Below are 26,460 nucleotides of genomic sequence, written 5' to 3' on the forward strand. Positions count from 1 at the left end.
CATTTTAGTGTCGTTTTAGAATGTGTTTTGTGCAAGATTACACTTTTGTTTGTCTTTGTTGTAGGTTGGTGCGATGAATCATGAGAAATATATAAAAAGAAGAGAAAATGGTGCGAAAACGAAGCTCTTGGTGGTTGTTCGACTCAAAAGGATGCTAAGGACGAGTAAAAGTAAGTTTGTGATGAAGAAACAAGGTTGAAAGACCTAATTTGAGAAATAATGGCATTAGGACCACAACTTGAGCTTATAAGTCACGACTCTAGGCAAGTTAGAAACACAAGGATACTGAAAGGAATTAGTGCCGCAACTTTCCCTTATAAGTCGCGGAGCAAGGGGAAGTCAGAGGCTAACACAAGGGGACATTAAAGACACAGGCTGCGACTTAAGAAGTCTAAGTCGCGGCGCCTGAAGACTTATATAGACTCGGAATGCTTCAAAAATTGATACGGGTCGCGGCCTAGAGAAGGCCAAGTCATGGCCCGCATATGAAAAACAAAGCCTTTGTAATTTTTTTACTATAAATTCATACTTAGGGTTTAATTAGGTCAATAGGTTAGATTTTAATTACATTTTTAGAGACTAATTTTGATTCTTAGACTAGTTGCTCTGCATTTTTATATTTTTCTTTCTTCTTCAAGTTTTTGAATCTTATGTTTCTGAATTATTATTTTGTTGATTTAGTCATGTATGATATGAACTAAACATTTTTATCTAGGGTTTAATGTACTCACATGGATTTCTCTCTAATTTAATTATGATGTTCTATTGATTTTTCTTCTTTATTCTAATCTATATAATGTTTGCTTAATGCATGTAAATACCTGATCAATATTTGCTTGATTTATGATTTTGATTCAAAATTTGAAAGATGAGAATTGAATATGCTATCGTTATATAGACATAGGTTGCATATTGGACGAAAGTACCTGTATGGCTTGTGTAGTAATTAAGTTTCTATGCCTAATGTCTGCTATATGTTTATGTTTATCATAGGGATGTGCAAAACCTGCATATATGATGAGATCTTATATCTTGAAAAAGAATAGGAATCGATTTATGTTAATATGCTATTAGAATATAAAGAAAGAAATTTAGAACTGATTAATGAAATTAGTAGATTGAAAAGTTGATGAAATTAATACCCTAGGTCTTATTAATAGTGATTTTTTATCTTTTAATTAGTTCTTTTTGTTCATAGTTATTTACAATTTTAAAATTAAATTCATTCATCTAAACTTTGTTTGTCACATAGAAATTTAAGAACAATTATTGGTAATTGGGAAATAGTCTTTGTGGGAACGATACTCTATTTTATCATCTATATTACTTGAATCGATTGCGTTCACTTGCGTATATATATTTTCACGATCATCAATATGAGCTCAAAATCCTGCATCAAACATTTTGTTAGAAAAAATAAAAGTTCCTAAGAACTCCCCATGCAAACTAACAAAGATAAGGTTTGTCAACTTTTTGAAAAAAGTTTAACAAGACATACCACACAACTCCCCCTGAAAATATGGTCTAGAGTTGTACACAAAAAACATACAAATATAAACCATGCAATCCAACTATCCAACTACTCCCCCTTTTTGTCTATCAAGGAGCCAAAGTAACGAAAATTAAAAACAATAAACAATGAACATGTTCTTTAGACAAACTAAAACAAGATAAAAATGAAAAAACATGAAAAATAGAAACTAAACACCCTTGGATAAGGCCGTCAGTAGAGCAAGGATTGCTTGTTGAGTGGCCTCGAATGTTCCAAGTCAATTTTGAACCACTATAAGATCAATATTGACAACGAGCATTTCTAATGTCTCAAGACCAACACCAGATGGAGCAGCAGCAGTGGCAGTGGAAACAAAGGGAATCACCATGGACTTGGACTTCTTCGATGGTTGATCTTTCCCTTCAAATGGCTTGAATGTGGGACCAGGAAGAGGAACCTAAACTGACTCATTTAGCATCAAGACATCTTTCTGAGATGACAGGATCTTATTGATGAGTTGTGGAAATCACATGTTCAACCCCTTCTTTTTCTCCTTCCTTAGAGAAATTTATTTGTCCAAAATTACGGAAGGTTGATCATTCTGTGCACCAGAGCCAATCTTGAAAAAAAAGAATGCCAATTCTTGAGACACAACAATTGGATTGGAGGAGGGCATCAAGTTGGACAAAGCAAAACGCATTAGCACAACATAGGTATATGTAAGATCAGTAATGGAGAGTGATGTGCTTGGATTCCATGATACCTTTTTTCCAACATGCTCCGAAAGGACTAGGTCCTTATCAAATTTAAGGGTATCTGGAATGACACTAATGGGAAAGTTTAGGGTAGTAGCAATATTTTTATTTGTAAAAGAACACCAATCACCCTGAACATACACTTTTCCATACATAAAAGAATTATGATTAAGAAAATCATCAGTATTGTTAGCATAAAATTCCTTGACAACCCGATCAACATACCCAGAATAGCCCTGTAAAGAATATAACCACTCTTTGTCTTGCAAAATACCAATCACCCCAAACAACCTATAAGGAGCAAGATCAAAAAAAATTTCACAAATAACCTTTCAGTTAGCCTAATAAACAATATCCTTTTCATGATCATTATATCAAAAATGATGAGAATGAGGAACAAAAGATGAGCATGAATTAATGTTTTTGGATAGAACATTGCGAGCAATTGGACTAGGAAAAGTCATGGGCTTCTTTCCCTTGGATTCAGAAGGTAGAGGTTCGGAGACATGGTTAGAGGGCTCAAACAAAGTGTCAGATGCATCTGAACGATCCTCTGATTCAACAACTCTTTCTTCAGAGGCAATCAGATCTTCAAGTTCTGGGGAAGATTATGACCTTTCGGTGCTTTCAGAACTTGAGTGGTAAGAAGGATCGACTGCTTCACTAGATGGGTCTTCAGAAGGATCACTGGAGGCGATTTCTTTAGAGAAGATGTCTTGACTCGTTTTGCTCCTTTCTTCATGACTGCTGCTGAACTAGAGGCAGTTGCCTTGAAGCGAGTCCGGGAAGTAGGTGACATACCAGAAATAGGTTGTACAACAGAAGGAGAGGCTTTTGATTTGGCAGCCCTGGTTTTTTAGGGTTTAGGATTTGGAGCAGGTGGCTTGATTCTGAAGAAAGGGTCTCGGTAGGTAACACCTCTTCAAATGGTGGTGTGGGCAGAGCCATCAAAGTAGGAGACAGGGATGGAAGCACTAATAGAGAGGTTGTGGACACAGGGAAGGTCTTTTTGCGAGCCCTATTCTTGAAAGAGGACTTCAGAGAGGATCTTGAAGCCGCCATAGGCAAAGTTGATGGTGCAGAACAACTTGCAGCAGCAAAAGGTCTGGGAGCTCCAGTGGTCTTGGTTCGAGCCATGGGTTCCTGCACACTTAAATAACCGAGAGAGCAAACAAGCAGAAAACAAGGAAATAAAAAAAAAAAGTAAAGTGTGAGAGTGGAAGAATGATCGTGGGAGTTGAGGCCAAACGTGGGATATAGGCATAACAAAATGGGTAGTTACCCGTTTTTGACTATGAGAGAAAAAGAGGCAACTTTTGTCTTAATTGTGACCAAACCAAAAAAGGCAACAAATATATTTTTAATTTTTTTTTCAAACTGTCATTTTTCTTCACATATAACACAATTAATAATTAGACAACCTTGACTTTAGAGAGAAAGATGACAAAAATAACACAAAATCATATTGGAAAAAAAATCAGTAAGCACTGAAATTCAATATACCCCACGAGATTCAATTGGTTTACTCTTCAATTTTTTTTTTTACTTTCGCTATTCCCTTTTTTATTATATATATATATTTTATAAATGACCAAAATATTTCCTTCTACTATTATGAATAAATGTGAAACCTGAAAAACAATAACCAACCAATAAAAATTAAGTGAGTACTAATAATGTTAGAAAAATTATTTGGTCTATATAACATGCTTGAAAGTGTTGGAACAAAAATAAATTTTTCTAGAGCACAAAGTATTTTTACTAAAAATATTAACATAGAGGATGAGACTTACACTTTGTTGACGGTGAGAACTTATCAACCAAGTTAAGTTAGAAAAAATTGGAATATGGAACTTATCAATGAAAAGCTTCAAATATTTAATCAGAAACTCAAAGAACAGTTGCAGAAAGAAAATGGTGAAATGAACTTGTATTTCTTATGGTGTAGTGCTACAGTGTTTTTTCCAACCCCCTTCCATGTGGAAGTGGGGTTCCTTTTATAATGGGCTCTAATGGCCTCTGATACATTGTGGTCTAGGGAACCAGATTGTACTCAAGTACGGTGTCAGGAGAGTGGTATCAGGTGTAGTGGTGTCGGCTCCAGTACATGGTCAGAGTCTGTGGGAGTACCTCCGCTTTAGTACTTGATTGTGTCTCCACTACTTGTCCAGTACGAATGTTAGAGACTGGCTGGTGAGGACCCCAACAGGTACCTTATTTGTACAACCACTACTTGTCTGGCGTGGGCCTTGTCTCCGTACTCTACTTCCTTTTGGTTTGTATGTTCGCTTCGTACCTCTTCTGACTTCGCGTCGAATCGCTGTGAGGCTTGCCATATATGCAGCGCGAGATGCCTCAGAGAGGCCATGTCCTGTGAGGCCCCTAAGGACACGAGAAGTCTTGCTGAGGTCATGTCTCGCGAGCCCCCTAAGAATGCGGTTGCCTTCGCGAGATGCTTGTCTCCTTGGGGAACTTTTCCTCGCTTGTGGCATGAGGCTCATGTGATATTCCTTGCCCACACTAGGGGAGTAGGCATGACCACGTGAAGTGGGCTTATATCACGAGACTCTACCATGCATGCGAGACACCACCGCTAGCGAGGTGCCTGTTGGTACGCGAGACACTTCCCCTACAGTGTGAGACGTGAGGCGCTGCATGCTATGCGAGGCGCGAGACAATGGTCTCGCGAGGCCCTGGTGACACGGCCGAGGCGAGGCGGGCGTGAGACGGTGGTCTCGTGAGGCCCTGGAGACATGGCCGAGGTGAGGCGAGCGTGAGACAGTGGTCTCGTGAGGCCCTGGTGAGACGGCCGATGCAGGCGCGAGACGGTGGTCTCGCGAGGCCCTGGTGACATGGCCGAGGCGGGGCGGGTGCGAGACGGTGATCTAGCAAGGCCCTAGTGACACGATCGAGGCATGGCAAGATGGTCTAGGATGCCGTGGGTGCGCGAGGCGCTGGCCTGGGCGAGGCGTGCCCAGCTGCGCGAGATCCTTTCTGCGGCAAAGACCCAAATGCGCATGTTATGGACCTGTCACAAGCGTGGAATTTTTTAGCATCCACACACTTTTTTACCTTTTATTCATACAGAATAGGTATTTGTTTGTGAGTAAATAATATAGTCATTGCCCATGATGGCAATTTTCTCCTTTTTCTGTTGTACCCAAAGGAGACGCTGTCACACTACACCAGTGGTAGCCCTTTTCAATGGTAGCGTGTCCTCTACATATGTCTAATTACATAGTGTCAACTTATTCAAAGCTGGCTTTCACACAATGACATAGGTAGCTCTATTCTCACAGAGGAACATAAAAATGAAGAATATTTGTTAATTTAGCTCAATGCCCTCTTAGTAGGCGTTTTTCCCAAAAATAAATTGTGAAGAAATTTTTATTTTGAAACCAATAAACTTAGCATGTCATATATTAAAAAATAATTAATCTAATAGAAAGTAATCACAAAATTTTTGCAATTGTTTGAGAATCGTTTAACAGGAAAACCACATAAGAGATAAATAGTTGGAATGGTCATGAGACAATAAATAATTACTCACTACAAACCCCCAAGGATTTACCAAGTGAATCAAACCGAATTGAATAAAGGGACTTTGTGAAAATATCAATAATTTTCTTGTCTGTTTCAATGTATTCCAAGATTAGTGTCTTATTTTCAACAAGCTCTCTAGTGAAATGGTGTCTACTATCAATGTGTTTTGTGCGTGAATGTTGGACAGGTTTTCAGAAATATTTATTGCACTGGTATTGTCACAAAAAATGGTTAAATTCTCTAATTCAAACCCATAGTGAGACATCATTTGTTTCATCCATAATAGTTGAGTATAACAACTGCCAACAGTAATGTACTCAGCCTCAGCTGTAGAAAGAGATATGGAATTCTGCTTTGGTTATGCCATGACACCAAGTTGGTCCCAATATAGAAATACCCTCCACTTGTGCTTTTCCTGTCATATGCATTACTTTCCCAATCGACATCACTAAAACACACAAGAATAGAGTTTGTTTCTTTAGAGTATCAAATCCCATATTCTAAAGTACTGTGAACATATCTAATAATTTTTTACAACAGTCATGTGTGACTCCATGGGATTTTCTTGGTACCTAGCGCATACCTCAACACTATAACATATATCAGGACAACTAGCAGTGAGATACAAAAGACTGCCAATCATACTGTGGTATAAAGTGGGATCTACCTTAACTTCATTATCATCTTTTGTTAATTTAATTGTTGTTCCCTGAGAGTTTTGGTATGTTTCGCAGTATCAAGCCCAACGTTTTCACCAAGTTTTTGGCATACTTACTTTGAGATATTAACATACCATCTTCTGATTGCTTGACCTACATCCTAAAAAATATGTTAATTCACCCACCATACTCATCTCAAATTCGTCATTCATTTGATGAACAAATTCCTACACTTCAAAGTTAGATTTAGAACCAAACACAATATCATCAACATGTATTTGAGCAATAATTATGCATTTCTTGATTCTTTTAATGAAAAGTGTTTTATCTACTCCACCTCTACGATAACCATGAGACACAAAAAAGTGTGTCAATCTTTCATACCATGCCCGTGGGGCTTGTTTCAAACTATACAAAGAATTTTTTGATTTAAAAACATGATTTGGAAAATGTGGATCTTCAAACCCCTTAGGTTGTTAAAAAAAAAAGATTCTTCATTCAAAATGCCATTCCAAAAGGCGGATTTAACATCCATTTGATGCAATTTGAAACCGATGATGCATGTAATAACTAATAACAACCTAATCGATTCAAGTCTAGCAACAGGTGCAAATGTTTCATCAAAGTCTACACCTTCCACTTGAGTGTACCCTTGTGCTACCAATCTAGCTTTGTTTCTTACTATCGTGCCATATTCATTACTTTTATTTTTAAAAACCCATTTTGTTCCAATGACATTAGTGTGATTTGGTCTGGGCACAAGGGTCCACACATCATTTCTCATAAATTGTTCCAATTCTTCTTGCATAGCTTTAATCCAAGATTCATAAGTTAAAGCTTCTTTCACATTTTTTTGGTTCAAGTGAAGAAGTGAAACAGACATGTTGAACAAGATTCACATACCTTTTCCTTGTGACCATGCTCTCCTCCAAATCACCCAGAATGAGATCAGCAGGATGATTCTTTTTCACCCTGGTTGAGAGTTCTCTACGCACAGAATCAGTGATGATTTTTGGAATTTGTGCCTCTGCCAGTTTAGATGGCGATATATCAGACACCATGGGTGATGATTCAGTTAGAATCCATAACAGTTTGGGTTCTCATGTTGTACACACGATATTCCCTACTATTTATGAAATAACCAAGAAAGACACCAACATCACTTTTAGCATCAAATTTTCCAATATTTTTGCGATCCTTGAATATGTAACAGACACGACAAAAAATGTGGAAGTAACTTACATTCAGACGTTTACCTTTCTAGATCTCATAAGGCATTTTGGATGTACTTGGATGCAAGCACACTCTATTTATTGTGTAGCAAACAGTATTAATATCTTCAACCCACAATCATTTGGACAATTTCTTGCTATTCAACATTACTCTTGTCATTTCTTGAAGAGTACGATTCTTTCTCTTAACAACTCCATTTTGTTCAGGAGTTTTTGGTGTTGAAAATTCATGAGAGATACCACAAGACTTACAGAATTCATCATACACAACATTTTCAAATTCTTTACCATGATCACTATGAATTCTCACAATTTTTCCAATATTACATGTTTTTTTAACTCTCAATTTTAAACATAGATGTTTGAAAGCTTCAAATGTGTACAATTTTTCTCTTCGAAAATCAACTCAAGTAAAACGGGAGAAATCACCTACACATACAAAAATGTATTTTTTTCCATTTAAACTCTCAACCTAGATTGGACCCATGAGATCCATGTGAAGCAATTCTAAAACTTTTGAGGTATTTACATCCAAAATACCTTTGTGAGTGATTTTTAATTTCTTTCCAAGTTGGCATTGCTCACACTTACGAATAGACTCTTCACCCAGTTTGGGTAATCCTCAAACAATACCCACATTTGACAACTTTTTCAAGTTTTTGAAATTAATGTGACAAAGTTTTTCATGCCACGGATTAGTTGAATTATTTATGGCTGAGTGACATGAAAAATTTTAAGAAAAAGTATAACAATACTAAATTGATCTGAAACCTTTTAAAACACAATTTCCATCTTTATCAATCACACTACAATTATCACAAGAAAAATTAACAATAAATCCTTGATCACAAATATGACTTATGCTAATTAGATTAGCTTTCAATCCATCAACCAGCAGGACATTTTTCAGTTTAGGCAACCCTTCCAAATTTAGGGTTCCCTTTGCAAGTAATTTACCTGCCACACCATCACCAAAAGTGACTGCACCACAATTTTCAGCTTTAAAATTAATAAGAATATTTTTGTCACCTATCATAGGTCTAGAACATCCACTATCAAAGTACCAAGAATTAGATGTATGAGTTCTATGACATGTAAATGTAGCAAGACAAGCATTCACATTCTTTTTTACCCATTTTTGTTTAGGCGCATGATGTTTCTTTTGCACCTTTTTTTATTTTTCATGGTGAAAATATTTTTTCTAAAAAAAGTCGTCATAGTAAAACACCTTGGTCGAATGTGACCTTTGAAACCACAAAAATGGTAAGTAGGAATGAATTACTTAGTCCTTTAATTGGACGTTAGATTCTAACCTATCTGTCTCTTTGTTGATGAGACATTCTATGATGTTGATGGATCAGAAACCTGCAATCTTAAATCAGAAGATACAATAGGTAATGAGCGAGCTTGAACAGACATAGTTTTTCCATTTGACTAAAACCCTTTAGAACCCAATCCAGCATTGCTTCCTTGACCTACATTTTGGACCTCCTCAAAAATTGTAGACCTTGGATTACGCATTTGAACATTTATTTTTATAAGATCAAGCTCCTTTTTTAGATGATTAATTTCAACATTTTTATCAAAAATCTCAATTTCAAGAATTTTAACATTCGTTTGAAGTTCATCATTTCTGTAAGAAAGAGATTTAATGATTTTTGCATTTGATCTATTCACAGAACACAACTTAATCAATTCATCATACATTTTTTTGTAAGATTCTTCCAGTGAATCTTTATTGACTTTTGATTCATCAAAATCAGTGTCAACAATATCAGCAGTACCTGTTGTATTATCAATAATCTTATTTACCAAAACAGTGTTGTTTAGGCAAACAAATTGTCTATTTTTCTGCAAAAAAACATGGAAAATTCGAGAGTACATATGTTAGAGCAATATTTTCTCTATATTCATCACTACTTTCAAAGTCATTGTCACTCCAAGTACCGTTCATACATTTTTTTATTTCTTTTCAAAATATTTACACATTTTAATTGAATGTGACCAAATCCTTCACATTCCCTACATTGAATTTCCTTTATAGTATTAGGAAATGAGGGTTTTGAAGATGTATTGCCTATAGAGAAATTCTTTTTGTTGGTCAATTTTTTCATATGTTTTTTAAAATTTATTGTTAATAGGGCCAACTCATTATCATCTTCATCCTCAGAACTTACATTCTTAGAACTTTTCAGGGAAATAGATTTTACTTTTTCTTTTACCTTGGTCGGCTTTTCTTTTTGTCTGATTTTTTGATTCAGTTCAAAGGTTTAAAGAGAACCCATTAATTCTTCTACCTTCATGGTATTCAGATCTTTTGCCTCCTCCATAGCCGTTAGCTTGGTGCTAAACATGCCAGGTAAAACATGAACAATTTTATGAGCTAAAACAGACTCTTCTAATTTTTCTCCTAAGGTAAAAAATTCATTAGCAATATCAGAAAATTTTTCATGAAATTCAGTAAGAGTTTTAGTCTTAGACATTCTAAGATCCTCAAATTTTGTTTGCAACATAATGGACCTCGAACGCTTGACATTAGCAGTTCCTTCAAATTGAGTTTGAAGGATTTGCCAAGCTTCTTTGGTCGAATCACAAGAGGATATAAGTTTAATATATCCTTCACCAACACCATTGAATAAGGCATGTAAGGTCTTTGTAACGTCCCAAATCTGCTAATAAGGCTTAGTGCCTTGATTAGCATATTGAGAGGGCAATAATTGATTTAATTATGTTATTATGTGGATTTAATGATTATATGATTAGAAAAGCATGTATAGGTGAATTAAATATGCATCTGGGCCCATGTTTGTTAATAGGGGCATATTTGTAATTTTGGCCCGTTGAGGGCCTAAATGTGATTATGTGTGTGTGTTATGATTGAGACCACACTATTGTAGAGATATGTTTGTGACGTGTGATCTGAGACGGTTCTAGGGAGTGAAATAGAAGAATAGTCACAACGGGGTCGAATACTCGGCTCGGGGAGCCTGGGGGTATTTTAGGAATGTAGCACGCGTTTGTGATTACCGGGTAACGGGTAGTGACTTAGCGATTATTTGGATATGTCGGGACGAAATGGGGAATTATAGGAACACTCGAAGAATTAGCGGGATGAGGTACATGACAGGATTGCCGTAAGAGGCATTTAAGTGGCTAAGGTTAGCATAGAGGTAATTTGGTCAATTTCAGGCTAAGGGGCAGACTTAGATTAGGCTTAGAATTCTAATACTAACCATAAAGAAAACACTCCCTCAACCTTATATATCTCTCTCTATACACTCATTCCCTCTCTTTTGGCCAAGGGAGTTTCTCCTAGAAATCAAGGGAGGAGGCTTGAGAATTGAAGGAAAGTGAAGTGTAGAAGTAGTTAACAGCAACTGAGGAATTTAATTCATCATTGAGGAAAGGATTATTTGTGTTTGTTTGGTAAATTCCTACTGAGATTTCAGGTTTAACTAAGTTTTAGACTTAGGTTGAATTTTATCTGAATTGGGGGATTTGGATAGCTTTCTAGGGTGTTTATACTGCTAATATTGCTTTGATATGAATTCTGGGTTAAGTGTTTAATTGGGTGGATTTTTGTGGAGTTAGCTCATGAAAACGCAGGGGAAAAATGGGTTTGCAGTCCTGAGCCGTGGCCTTGTTCTTCAGGCACCGCGACCCATATGAGCCTAGGAGGCTTGGGAGCCTCTAAAACCATCCAGGCGCAGGCTGAGGCACGCCGAGACCCATGTCCCCTAGAAGAGAGCCCAAGGCTCTCTGTGTAACGCCCCAACTCTAGGGACCGTTACGGTGAACATTTCAAACAGTGCTAAACTCGCTAATCGAGTCATTTGGCCATAAACGTGTAACTAAGTATGATTAGCGGTTTAGGGATTAAAAATTTCGGTTAAGATATAACGTTTCACTAGAACGTTTACTGTATACATTGGGATCCCAAAAATATAATTTAAAGGTCTATTACAAGAAAATATTTACAACTAGCTGATCGAAGCGGTAAAACAAGGTTCAAGTTCTAAAACCAATCCCGGAACCAAAACCTAGCCTCCAAGACATCAAACCCCACTAATCCGGGTAGTAGGAATGATCCTGAGGCCTAAAACCAAGTTCACGAGGTCAAAACACTCAAACGGGCTCAACCCTACTCAAGGGCTGCGGCCCTAGCACCTTGGGACGTGGCCCCCAACCACTCCAGAAGTAAAGGCCGCGGCGCCCAACACCAAGGGCCGTGACGCCCAACACCAAGGGCCGCGGTACCCAGCAAGGCAAAACTGCTCCACCTGCTTCTTCGAGCTAGGGTCGCGGCGCCCAACAACAGGGCCGCGGCCCCCAACCCAGAGCCATCCCCAAACACGATTTCCAACATCCCAAAGCCTCCAAAATCATGCCTAAACATTACCAAATCATCAAATCAAAGTTCCCAAACATCCCCATGATCCAAAGCCCATAAAACCCAAGCTTCAAATCTAACAAAAACTCATCAAAACACAAAGTCCAATTCAAGCTTAAAAGCTTTAAAAACTTAAAACTTAAAACTTGAATTACCTCTAATTGAGTGGTTTCCAACTAAATCTTCCGGGTAAAAAGCTTCTAATCTTCCCTAGGATCGCTATGCCTCGATCCTCGCTTGAATTCGAGTCCTAGAACTCAAGTTATCTTCGAAAACAAGATCGGGAGACGAAAATTAAACTTTGAGGGAGAGAGAACGTACAGAACGTTCTTTTATTCTTTTAAAAGGTTACTTCAAGCTTAAGTAGCCTCAACCAAATCCTAATGCTCGGGGTCTCGAAAACACCCCCGGGAACATTATAGTCAAAACCTCCAGAATTTCCCCTTGATCTTACTAACTCCCAATTTATCATCAAGTATTAATTCCCTTACCCAATAACCCGGTAATGCTCTAAATACCCCTTGACTTATTCCAAGTCAAGCCTAAATTTCATTGTGACTTTCCCACTAGCTTACCTTCGAGGATCGTCTTGTGCTGAGTAACCCTAGCATAACCAAACAATAATAAAGCACCACACAAATTTCACATATATGCCAAATATGCCCGAAATGACAAAAATATGAAAATCATCCAATTACTCAAAAGTGAGTTCACATGCATATTTAATACACCTAAACATGCATATTATCATTTGATAATGCAATAAATCAATTATGGCCCTCCCGGCCTCCTAATCAAGGTCCTAAACCTTATTAGGAAATTTGGGGCATTACACTCTGACTTGTAGCGCGCCGCGACTCAAATAGGGAATTATGGCCAAAATGGGGTTTTAAGCTCGGGAACCCAAATTTAAGGGCTTGGGAAGAATTCTACTACCCAGTTTAGTAGAATTCGATGTCTTGGAGGATAGAATATTAAAATGAGGTTCTTAAATGGTTAGAACTTGATGGATGCTTATTTATTGATGCGTTGTGACTATGTTGGCTCAGGTTTAGGGGATCATGCTCGAGATTGCATTAATCAGTCAACTCAGAACACACGTAAGAAAACAATTTGTCCCAGAGAGTAGGGCATGGCCCTATTGTTTGTGTTTAATGTGTGTGTGTGTGTGTGGATATTTGTAGTTCTTGTGCAATGTTTTGGTATGATTATGATTGAACAGCAAAGGCCAGAAACGGTGAAGGCCGGATCGACGAAGGACAGAAGCGGCGAAGGCCGGGGATGACAAAGGTCGGGTTCAACATTAAGCATGTTGAATGCAAGACACTAGGGTGAGACCCTCTAAGGGTTCTGTGCTCACCCGCTCGGCGAAGACCGTGAACCCAATGCTTGGTAAAGCACTTGGGTGGGCATAGGCCGCTATGTGATTAATCTACTATCTGTTTAAGGTTGTGTATTTAGTTGATTGAATAGTCATATGCTATATATGGAGTTTTATTTCTTGGCCTTGGCTCATGGGTGCTCTATGGTGCGAGTAAGGGAAAAGGAAAGGCTGACCAAGCATGAGTAGGAGGGCATGGATCGACGCGTACATGTTCGGCCTACCTGGCTGCCACGACCGAGGTTGTTTTAAGGAATATGCTGTAATAGTTGGTTTTGTCACTTAGGTCAACTATATCATAACTTTTGAATAGTAATACATTTTTGAAACAGTGTTTTGGGATCCCAATGTATCCCTTTTGTGAGTTTAATGAATGTCCAAATCTTTTACAATTAACTTCCATTAAATGAGTCTTTATCTCGATTTAATCACACTTTTCGATCTAAAACCTCGATTAGCGAGCTAACGACACATTTTAAAATCACATGGTAACGACTCTAAGGAAATAGGGCGTTACAACCTTGTTATTTTAACTAGACAGTAAATCATCAGCAATTGGCCAATTTAACTCAGATTTTACCGTTATTTCTCTAGTTTTTTCGTCAACTTCTGTTGGTGTTGACCAGCCTATAAAAACAATTCTCCATGCCTTCTCATCTTGAGATTTGATGAAGGCTTTCATCCTAACTTTCCAGTAAGCCACAAGATCTCTTTAAGAGTTTAGTGAACCGCTTTGATACCAGTTGAAATTCAGTTTTTTAAGATTACAAACTGAATTTAATAAAAAATTTAATTAATGTAGAATTGTTAAAAAATTGTTTGATCAGATAGATATTATGATATATCAGGATAGAATGCTGATAGACAAGAATATAAGAACATATAGTAAATAAACTTAAAGTAACGTGATACAAGAAGTTTTTTATGTGGTTCGGAAAACCTAGTATACGGGGCCACGCCCAGAGATAAAATCAATTAAAAAAGTCTCAAGAATACAAAAATCAATTGACTTATACAAGTTTAGACTCCCTCTAAATCTTTGTCGCAACCTTGAAGAACTCTACTTTAATAATCTAATTTTGATAAACACCAAGAGCACGAAATCCCTTCTGATCTTGATGAGTGCTTACTTCCTCCCAAAGTAAGTCTTGTGAAAATATTCTCCTAAAGACTTGTATGCCATGTTCACAAGCTTTAAGATCTATTTAAGAATAAGCAACACAAAGCACAAACAAACAAACAAAGAGATAGTAGAACAAGAAATGTTCTTTACAAATAAAATAACTCTTCAAAAGCATAAAACATTAGACCAAATCGGGAAGTTTAAAAAACCCTAAGCGAGCCAATCTTGCTTATGGCCCAAAATCAGACCAAATCATGAAGTTACTTAAAATATCTTCTCATTTCATTTACAGTAGGAATTTCAAGATGTGACAGACAACCATTCTGTAGCATCAGGAAATGGACTAACCTGGTCTTAAAACCCAGCCAGGTTCATACTTGAAGCCTTTCTTAGGCATCAAGACTCGCTGATCTTTCTCTTTTTAAATATACTATAATCAATCAAAATATTTCAAAGAACAAACCTATAAAAGTCCTTAAAATGGACTAGTTACCATAAACAAATCAGGAAACTTGACTAAGAATAAAATGTACTTTAATAAGGAATTGATTCTTACCAAAATAAAAAACAATCTCACTTAATTACCCAATATACAGTTTCAAAAAATACTCATTAAATAATAAATTATATTTATTAAAAATGTTAGCTAAAATAGGATTTTACAGTTTGCATCAAAACTGAAAGACTGGAGATAGATTTAAAAATAAAAAAGACTGACTTATAAGAAAAGGGATTGGGTAAGAAGACTTGTTGCACAATGTTTGTATAAAAATTTTCTAATTACAAAACTATTTTGTAAAATGAAAAACAACATATATAAATATTTTTAAAAGATTTGGGGATGGAGAATGGGGAATTATAATTTTTCCAGAACATAGGAAAACATTAACTTGACAATAGGAGGCCCTAAACCAAATAATATTTATGATTGTTTTTTACAATTTCTTCACTTTAACCATGCTTTAAAATCTAGCCATTAAAGACAAATGTCTTTTTGTATTGCTAATGCAAGGGATATTATTCAAAGCTCCAAAACAGAACATTTCCCTTGTAAACAACTTATAGGCAGTTGACAAACTATTTTTCTCAAGCATCAGCAATACATTTTATTTGTGTAAGCAATACATTTTATTTGTGTAAGCAATACAACCTTGGATGAGTTATAATAGGTCTTGGCCCGTGAGACCTGAAAATAGCTCAAATTATAAACATTTTCTTTTGCAGCTTTTAGTAGCTCAAATTATAAACTCTCATATTAAGTTGACAGCGAAAAGGCAGTCAACACCCTTATGCTTTGATCTCAATCACCAACCCTCTTTACCAAAGGCGATCTCTTGAAGAATTTGATAATATGTTTTGACTTGGTTTTTTTGTCAACATTAAATATAATGAGTATTTGGCTCGACAGAAACCGTATGTATATTTATATTATAAAACATAAATTTTACGTAGTTCTTAGGTTAAAATCCACCTAGTCCATGATTCAATATTATTTATGATTTTTCTAAGAGAAAATAATATGAGATTATGCCTCTAGAGTTTTAGTACGTCCAGCCTTCCTCCCCCATAATAGTTCATTTTCCTACTATTTATAATGGAGAATGAATAATAGAGTTTTTGGTTACTTTGGGTAACTACCAATAATTATAATATTTGGAAATTAATTGATATCTAACAATAAATACACATTTAAATTTGAATCTCTTTATCAAGAAAGAATCCCAAAATTTTTGGGGATCTGAGGACACATATTTTTTATTATCTATCCTCCTTGAGCTCCATCCCCATCGTAGTATCTCGAACAAATTTTTTACATTAGACGAGCTCTAAACATAATAACTCGAGCTTTGAGCATATCTCAATATCTTGAACCCCAACTGAACCTCGTTGACGTAAAATATGTGAAATTTGACCATCATTCACCTTGTGTATGGTTAAATCCAAATAGTCCAAATCATCATCACATTCAATTGGGAATGTTAAAGACTTAGTCAACCAGCCATCCTATACCCCCACCTGAATATTTAAGGGTACAACAATATGTTTTAATCGAATTTTATTTTTAAGAAATTAATTCTTTAAATTTTGACGTTATTTCTCAATTGAATAGTAAAAATTATTTAAAGTTAATAATAAAAATAATTAATCCAATTATTCTGGAAATTTAATCCTATGTATTGTTCAAGATTGAATATTAAGGGTGTTAAATAACACCATCAACAGGGTAAAAAGCCATGCCCCTATACTAGTCTTTTTTTGTATCAATATAGATGTCATGATACAGGTATTATCTTACGCATAGACAGGTTACTAGGTTCCCCAGCTAAAATTATTAGGGATATGGATTAGTACACAATTTGAATGTTATATAATTCGAATAAATCAAAACCCAAGACAAACTAGTTCACAATAGAGGAATAACAAAAATAAGATCAAGAGATAGAGTGGACCTTTGGAGAGGAAAACCTTAGTTACATAAAATTATAAAGACTATGATTTTATGTGAATCAATATTGATGTCAAAAGGTTTGACACAAATTGAATTTGTTGTCCAAAAATCTCTATTCCTAGCCTCCCCTTAGAGATTGCTTGAAGTTACTACAAGTTGGAATGATATTGGGATTTATAATCCTTAATCTTCATGCAAGCCAAGCTTTCTTGATGAAGATCTTGGAGAAAACTAGTAATCTTTGTGAGTTATAGAGATTGGGATTTTAGGGAGAGAGAGTGGTGAGTGATAAATTCACCAAAGTCTCAAATGAACTCTTCAAATAGTATAGAAACTATCATTAGTGTCAACTAATGAGATTATAGCATTTTAAACTAAGTTTTGGAGCCAAAATTACGTAATTGTACAGTCCCATTCAGACCACCCAAGCGATGCGTCGCCTATCTGGGGTTTGGTATCCCGAGCAATGCGTTGCCTCCCACATGAGACGCAACATAGATACAACTGAAATAACGCCCCCAAATGTCTCAAAACTTTTTGCGTAATCTTATATACTCGAAAGAAATACTTTGGACCCCAAAAGGTAATTTATAGATGCATATACCAAAGGTCAACCCGCTCATGTTGACTTTAGTGAAATTGTTATAGTTTTTGCACCTCTTTGTGCCTAATCAATTTCAAAATGTATTTAACCAATCCTAACAATCCTCCACTTGGTTAAATACATCCTCTTTCTCTAGCCTAAACGATATTAGTGCATAAAATAAAGTACCTTATGAGTTTGAATTTCATCTTAGTGAAAATACTACAAATTTTCTTTCAAAATGATAAAGTATTCTTACAAGATTAAATCCAACATTCCCAATGATAAGATCCGGTAGTGTCTCACACACCTCTACCTAATTACTCATGTCTTTCCCACTTTGCAGGCTCAACACTTTTATGGCCTTGTGCTTATCAATTCATGAACCATCCGGAGAGAAAACTCATACTCTCTTGAGAGGCGGCACCACCTCTAGGTTCATTTAATTGAAATTCTTTCAACAACTTGGCTACCTTTAGATATAATTGTTGCTCTTCAATTGAATTTCATTAAAAGCCTACGGCTTAACCCTCATGTCCGGTAGAAACAAACATTAACTATCCTAGATGTGACTTTAAGTCGTTAATGTTGTTAGCTATTCCCTTATCAAAAACTTGTTCTTACCCATTGAACTCTACACCCGATGTAAATAGGCTTGGTAAGTGAGACCTAAAAATGGCTGGAAAAAGAGTCAATTTGAGCTACAAAAGAAAATGTTTAAACTCTCATATTAGGTTGATAGTGAAAAGGCAGTCAACATCTTTCTACTTTGATCTCAATCACCAACCCTCTTTACCAAAGTTGATCTCTTGAAGAATTTGATAATATGTTTTGACCTGGTTTTTTTGTCAATAGTAAATATAATGAGTATTAGGCTCGACAGAAACCGTATGTATATTTAGATTATAGAAACATAAATTTTACGTAGTTCTTAGGTTAAAATCCACCTAGTCCATGATTCAATATTATTTATGATTTTTCTAAGAGAGAATAATTTGGGATTATGCCTCCATAGTTTTAGTACGTCCAGCCTTCCTCCCCCATAATAGTCTATTTTCCTCCTATTTATAATGGAGAATGAACACTAGGGTTTTTGGTTACTTTGGGTAAATACCCATAATTATAATATTTGGAAATTAATTGATATCTAACAATAAATACACATTTAAATTTGAATCTCTTTATAATTTTTGGGGATCTGACACGTATTTTTTATTATCTATCCTCCTTGAGCACCATCCCCATTGTAGTATCTCGATTTTTTTTTACACGAGACGAGCTCTAAACATAATAACTCGAGCTTTGAGCATATCTCAATATCTTGAACCCCAACTGAACCTCGGTGACGTAAAATATGTGAACTTTGACCATCATTCAGCTCGTGTTTGGATAAATCCAAATAGTAAAAATCATCATCACATTCAATTGGGAATATTAACGAATTAGTCGACCTGCCATCCTATACCCCCACATGAATATTTAAGGATACAAAAATATGTTTTAACCGAAGTTTATTTTTTTTAAAAATTAATTCTTCAAATTTTGACGTTATTTCTCAATTGAATAGTAAAAGTTGTTTCAAGTTAATAATAAAAATAATTAATCCAATTATTTTGGAAATTTAATCCTATGTATTGTTCAAGATTGTATATTAAGGGTGTTAAATAACACCATCAGCAGGGTAAAAAGCCATGCCCCTACACTAGTTTTTTCTTCTTTTTTGTATCAATATTGATGTCATGCTACTGGTATGATCTTACGCATAGACAGGTTACTAGGTTCCCCAGTTAAAATTATTTGGGATATGGATTAGTACACAATTTGAATGTTATATAATTCAAATTAATCAAAACCCAAGAAAACCTAGTTCACAATAGAGGAATAACAAAAATAAGATCAAAAGATAGAGTGGACCTTTGGAGAGAAAGCCTTAGTTACATAAAATCATAAAGACTAAGATTTTTTGTGAATCAATAGAGATGACAAAAGGTTTGACAAAAATTGAATTTGTTGTTCAAAAATCTCTATTCCTAGCCTCCCCTTAAAGATTGCTTAAAGCTACTAGAAGTTGAAATGATATTGGGATTTACAATCCTTATTCTTCATTTAAGTCAAGCTTTCTTGACGAAGATCTTAGAGAGAACTAGTAATCTTTGTGAGTTATAGAGATTTGGATTTTAGGGAGAGAGAGTGGTGAGTGATCAATTCACCAAAGTCTCAAATGAACTCTTCAAATAGTATAGAAATCATCATTAGTCTCAACTAATGAGATTCTAGCATGTTAAACTATGTTTTGGAGCCAAAATTCCGTAATTGTACAGTCTCGTTTAGACCACCCAGGCGATGCGTCGCCTACCTGAGGTTTTGTATCCCGAGCAATGCATTACCTCCCATAGGCGACGCAACACAGATACCTCTGAAATAACGCTGCCAAACGTCTCCAAAATTTTTGGGTACTCTTATATACTCAAAAAAAATACTTTGGACCCAAAAAGGTAATTTATAGATGCCTATACCAAAGGTCAACCCGCTCATGTTGACTTTAGTGAAATTGTTATGGTTTTTGTAACTCTTTGTGCCTCATCAATTTCAAAATGTAATTAACCAATCCTAACAATCCTCCACTTGGTTAAACACATCCTCTTTTTCTAGCCCAAACGATATTAGTGCATAAAATAAAGTACCTTATGAGTTTGAACTTCATCTTAGTGAAAATGCTACAAATATTCTATCAAAATGATAAGGAATTCTTAAAAGATTGAACCCAACATTCCCAATGATAAGATCTAGTAGTGTCTCACATACCTCTACCTAATTACTCATGTATTTCTCACTTTGCAGACTCAACACTTTTATGGCCTTGTGCTTATCAATTCATGAACCATCCGGAGAGAAAACTCCTACTCTCTTGAGAGGCGGCACCACCTTTAGGCTCACTTAAATGAAATTCTTACAACATCTTTGCTACCTTTAGAGATGCTTGTTGCTCTTCAACTGAGTATCATTAAAAGCCTATGGCTTAACCCTCATGTCCGGTAGAAACCAACATTAACTATCCTAGATGGGACTTTAAGTCATTAGTGTTATCAGTTATTCCCTTATTAAAAAATTGTTCTTACCCATTGAACTCTACACCCGATGTAAATGGCCTTTGAGTTGAGTAGCCATCATTGGGGAATCTATTTTTTAATGAGTTCTAGTCCCATCACTCTATTTGTAGAACTTACGAAATCTCTTCCTAGAGGTTTGGTAAATGAATCCACTAAGTTCTCACATAATTTGACATACGAAATTTATAGGACTCCCTTATCAATCATTTCTCTCACGTAGTCATGTCTTAAACTTATATGTCAAGACTTCCCATTGTATATCTTATTGTAAGCTCTGATCAAAGTTGCTTGATTATCACATTGTATTGAGATCATCGATACGTCAATTGTGGTTTCTATTATCTCCATCATGAGATCTCTAAGCCACTTGACCTCTTTTCCGGTTGCCACTAGAGCTACAAACTTAGACTCCATGGTTGAGTGACATATACATGTTTGTTTCATAGATCCCCAAGAAACAGGACCCCCACCAACGATGAACACCCAACTGGTATGAGGTTATCTCGTACACCAGATATCGAACTTGCCTCAGAATATCCTTCAAGTATATTATGAAACTTCGAATATTGGAGATATAGTTCTTTAGTCCTTTTTAGGTATCCAAAAACTCTTTCTATAGCCTTCCAATGTTTTATACTTGGATTTCTAATAAACATACTCAGTTTACTAATCGCAAATACAATACCAGCTCTTGTACATTGTGCGTCATAGATTAGATTCTCTATTGTTCTTTCATCTATAATTGAGCCACCACTCTCTATTAATTCTTTTCAAGTTCGGCTTGAATCAAAGGGCGTGTTTGCCTCATTGATATTAAGATGACACAATTTTTCAAGCATCTTCTTAATATAGTGAGTTTGACCTAAGGCATATTCATCTACATTTCTTCTAACTCTGATACCTAGTATGGTATCAACCTCTCTAAGGTCTCATCGTGAAAGTAGAAGATAGAAACTTTTTGTTTCTATTATACCTTTCATGTCATTATTTAATATCAACTTATTATCAACATATAGACACACTGGAATGACATAGTCATCACAAGTCTTATAGTATACGCACTTGTCCACACTATTGTGTCTAAACCCATCTGAAACAATGACTTCATCAAACTTCTCATTCCATTGTTTTGGTACTTGTTTTAACCCATATAAAGATTTAAAAGGCCAACATACCTTATGTTCATTTCCTCTTAGAATAAACCCTTCCGGTTGTTCCATGTAAACCTCCTCATCGAGATTACCATTTAGGAATGTTCATTTTGACATCCATTTGATGAACATATAGATTGTGTATTGATAATAAGACAAACAACATTCTTATTGAAGTTGTCCTTGCTACCGGTGCATAGGTATCAAAATAGTCTATGCCTTCCTCTTATCTAAACCCTTTGGCCACCAACCTTGCTCTAAAGGCTTGGATGGTCCCATTAGTGTATTATTTTCTTCTAAATACCCACTTACACACTATTGGCTTTGATTCTTGTAGTATATCAACAATCTTCCAAGTGTTGTTAGAAACAATTGAATCCATCTCATCATTTATTGCCTCCTTCCCAAAAGTGGAGTCCCTTGAAGACATGGCTTATTGGAAGGTTTTAGGATCATCCTCCGCTTGAAAGTGCCATTGGATACTTCTAAGTGTCCCCTTTGTGATTTCCCTCTACTAAGTAAAGAGTCTTAACTTGTGAGTTTTTATCTTGTGATCCTATCTCTTTAAGCCTTTGGCTTCTTCTAGGCAATAGTGGTTGCTCTAGAACCATTGAAGGTAACTCATCTTGAGTTCCTTCTAATGAGATTAGTTCTTGAGGTTTGTTGTCACTATACAACAAGTTCTCAAAGAACTCAGTTTTTCTTGATTCAATTATAACATTAGACTCCCAGTCTAATAGCCTATAGGCCTTGCTATTTCTGGCATAGCCTACAAATACACACTTAACAACCCTTGGACCCAACTTGGTCCTTTAGGCTCCATGCTATTACAATAGGCAAGGCACCCACACACTAGAATAAGGTTTCTTTATCATCTTAGATTTAATACATAGTTCACATTTATCATGCTCAACATAATTGCATACAATTAAACCACATTTAATAACTCTTTTAATTGTACTATAACCTATATGAACAAGTTTATTATTGCACAAAGTAATAGAATCAAAGCCAAGTATATAACATGAAGATGTGGATGCATTATTATCAAAATTTGAGTCTTTAGTACACAATTTAATCATTCCATCGCACACATACCCTTTCCCCACAAAGTAATTTGCTTTGGACAAAATTTGCTTGTCGGACTCAAACACAGCTTTGATGTCCAGCTTGCATAACAAGTTTCCACTTACAAGATTTCTACTCATATCTAGAACATACAACCCATTTGTAAGAAGAACTTTCTTTCCAAATGTGAAGTAGAGATCAACATTTCCCTTGCCCATCACTTTGGATCTATCCTCATTCCCCATTTGGATTTCATTGCCATCCTTTGTTTCTTCAAATGTCTTGACGATCTCTCTATCATAAGTTACATGAATGGTGGCACAAGTGTCATACCACCATCCTTGAACTTTTGCCTTAGATAACATTCACCTCTTTCAAGATTTCAACCAACTCTTCTTTGGTTGAGTTTGTTGGGGGAGAGTGAGATTACACAACCACAAAAACTAGAATCTACACAAAATAATGGTTGACAAAGACCAAAGAAAGATTAAGAAAGATGATGCAAACACTAGTTGTAGAACAATCTTCTTCAACTTTGACGAATCTGCAAAATCCTTAAAGAACCACCACTTTAAGCTTTTCTTTCTTAAATGCAAAACACAAAAACCAAGGATTATACATGATTCTTATCGCTATCCTAATTCTCTATTTTCTAGACACCATTGATGCTTGAGGATTTTTCTAGGAGAAAATAGGAATTGTGATTGAACAAGCCTTAAACTCACAAGGTCAGGCACTTTCTTTATGAGTATCTTGGAGAAAACAATAGAGTCTTGAAAAACAGAGAGAGAGAAGAGAGAGAGTGATCAAGTCTTCCAAAACTTTATTAGGACAATTTCATAGTGTAGGCACCATCATTGGATTAGAGTTAAAGAACTCTTCATTTGGAGCTTAAAACACATGTCTGTACGGAGACAATAGACGATGTATCACCTACTAAGGCTTTTGAGCACATTTCGTAATGTCCCAAATTACCTAAAAAGCTTAGGGCCTTGATTAGGGGGCCAGGATGGAAAATTATGAAAATGACATGTTTATGTGTTTTATATGCATGTAATTATGTGATTATGTGAGTTATATTATAATATGACTTAATATGTATGTTTAGGTGTATTAATTAAGCATGTTGGCCTATTTCTTATTAGAAAGGAAATTTTTGTAATTTTTCCTGCTATAGGTATATATGGCATATATGTGATCTATGTGTAGGACCACATTATTATGTGGAAATATCTGGGTTACTCGGCACGAGGCGATCCTAGGGAGCAAGTTAGCGGGAAAGTCACAACGGGATCAATACTTGACTCGGGGTGAGTCAATGGGTATTTAGCACATTACCGGGATATTGGGTAATGGGAATGATTATTTGATGATATATTGGGAGTTAGTGAGATCAGGAGGAAATTCAGGGAAGTTTTACTATTTTACCCTCAGGGGCATTTTTGGGACCCCGAGCCTTGGGATTTACTTGAGGTTACTTAAGCTCGAAGTAACCTGACAGGAATAGATATACGTTCAAAACATTGTTTCTCTCTCTCCCGTTATCCCATTTTACCGTTCGTCACATTTTTTAAGGAAACTCTAGTTTTAGGACTCGCATTCAAGCAAGGATCGAGTCATAACAATCCTTGGAAATATTATAAGCTTATTAGTTGGAGGATTTAGCGAGAAACGACATAATCAGAGGCAATTTAAGCTTTGAATTTTTGAGTTTCAGTATCCTAAAATTTCTTAAGTTTTGAATTTGGATTTTACGTTTTGAAGAGTTTTTTGAATGATTTGAAACTTGGGTTTTGAGGAATTTATGCCATTGAGATGATTGGGAACTTTTTTTGAGATTTGAGTATGTTTGGATATGTTTTTGGAAGGATTTAAAGTGGGGAAAACAGAGTTTTTGGGTTGTATTTATGGTTGGGCTCGACCTAGGCTTGAAGAAAGGTGGTTTTTGGCTGTTGGGGGCACCTTGGGCCGCGACCCACGACGCAGATAGAGAAGGGGTTAGCTCCTGCTCTTGAGCAGGCCACGGCTTGGGATTTTGGGGATGTGGTCCAAAAGGGCAGAAATGGCCAAAATGGGTTTTAGTCATGGGAACTTAAACCTAAGGGCTCGAGATCAATCCTACTACCCAGTTTGGTAGGATTCGACGTCCCGGAGGCTAGGACTTGGTCCAAATGCCTTTATTTACTCATTATTGACGAGATTCTATACTTGGTTATGACTAGGTTATCGCTAGGGGCTCAGGGCCAGGATCGTACTCGAGGGTTGTTCTTATTTTTCAATACACTCGAACTTCAGGTAAGAAAACTGCACCCATTATGTGACATACATGATTAGGGCTTGGCCAGAATGTTGAATAATGTTTTGATTGGGTATTAGTCCCTGTAAATGAACATGATTATGATTATGTGTGTGATTATTGAAGAAGCATGTTGAGTGTTCTATATATGGATGTTTGTTATATAATGAATGCCTGTTAGCATTATATACTTGAGAAAAGCATTGACTTATTAGTCAAGGATGGCAATAGCGTTGAGCGATGGTCGTAAAGCATTGACTTATGAGTCAGGGGCGACAATAGAACACTGAGCGCTGGTCGATATGATTGGATCTAATCAGGAGCGCATTACACGCTTATTCGACCCTATGGTCATAGAAAATAGAAGCGCCAGGTACTGTAAATAACTTTGTAAAAATTATTATGGGATCCCATGTATAGTTTAATGTTTTAATGAAACATTCATTCGTTTTAACCGAAATTTTTAACCCTAGACCAGTAATCACACTTAGATGCACGTTTATGGCCTAATGACTTGTTTAGCGAGTTGAGCACTATTTAAAATACATAGTGTAACGGTCTTGGCTAACCAGGGCATTACAACTTAGTATCAGAGCATGCCAAGGTAAGGGTTCCTGAAGAAAGGTTGGGCATGTACACTCGCCACTAAAGACTAGCTCAACTCAGGGTTCGGTAACTATTTATGTGGTTATGTGCTTAACTGCTTAAATAGGATATAAATGCTTTATCTACATGTCTTATTAGGTAGCAAGAGATATACTGATAGTGCCAGACCCTTGACTATTGTATGATTCAAACAGAACGTGCTTATTTGCACTAATATTTCTTGTAACGCCCTCCTAATCAAGGACTGTTACACTGTGTACTTTAAATTGTGTCATACTTGTTAATCAAGTCATTTGGTTATAAACGTGTAACTAAGGTTAACGTCAAAGTTTAGGGTTAAAATTTTTGGTCAAAAGAACTATTGACTTTTATTTAAAAAGTTTATACATACATGAGATCCTAAAATATTACAAACAAACGTTTAAAAGGGTGTATATCCATCAAAAGTTATAGTCGGCCGACCTAAGTGGCAAAATCAGGGCTACAACCCTAGTTCCTCTGAGATATGCTCATTCGTGGTGGACGAGCAGCCGCATATGCACATGCCGCCTCTGAAACTCTCCAACTCATGGTTGGTCAAGCTTTCCTTTTCCCTTACTTGCACCACAAAGCACACGTGAGC

The sequence above is a fragment of the Humulus lupulus genome, chromosome 3 (assembly GCF_963169125.1).
Source record: "Humulus lupulus chromosome 3, drHumLupu1.1, whole genome shotgun sequence".
In the NCBI taxonomy this organism is placed as follows: Eukaryota; Viridiplantae; Streptophyta; class Magnoliopsida; order Rosales; family Cannabaceae; genus Humulus; species Humulus lupulus.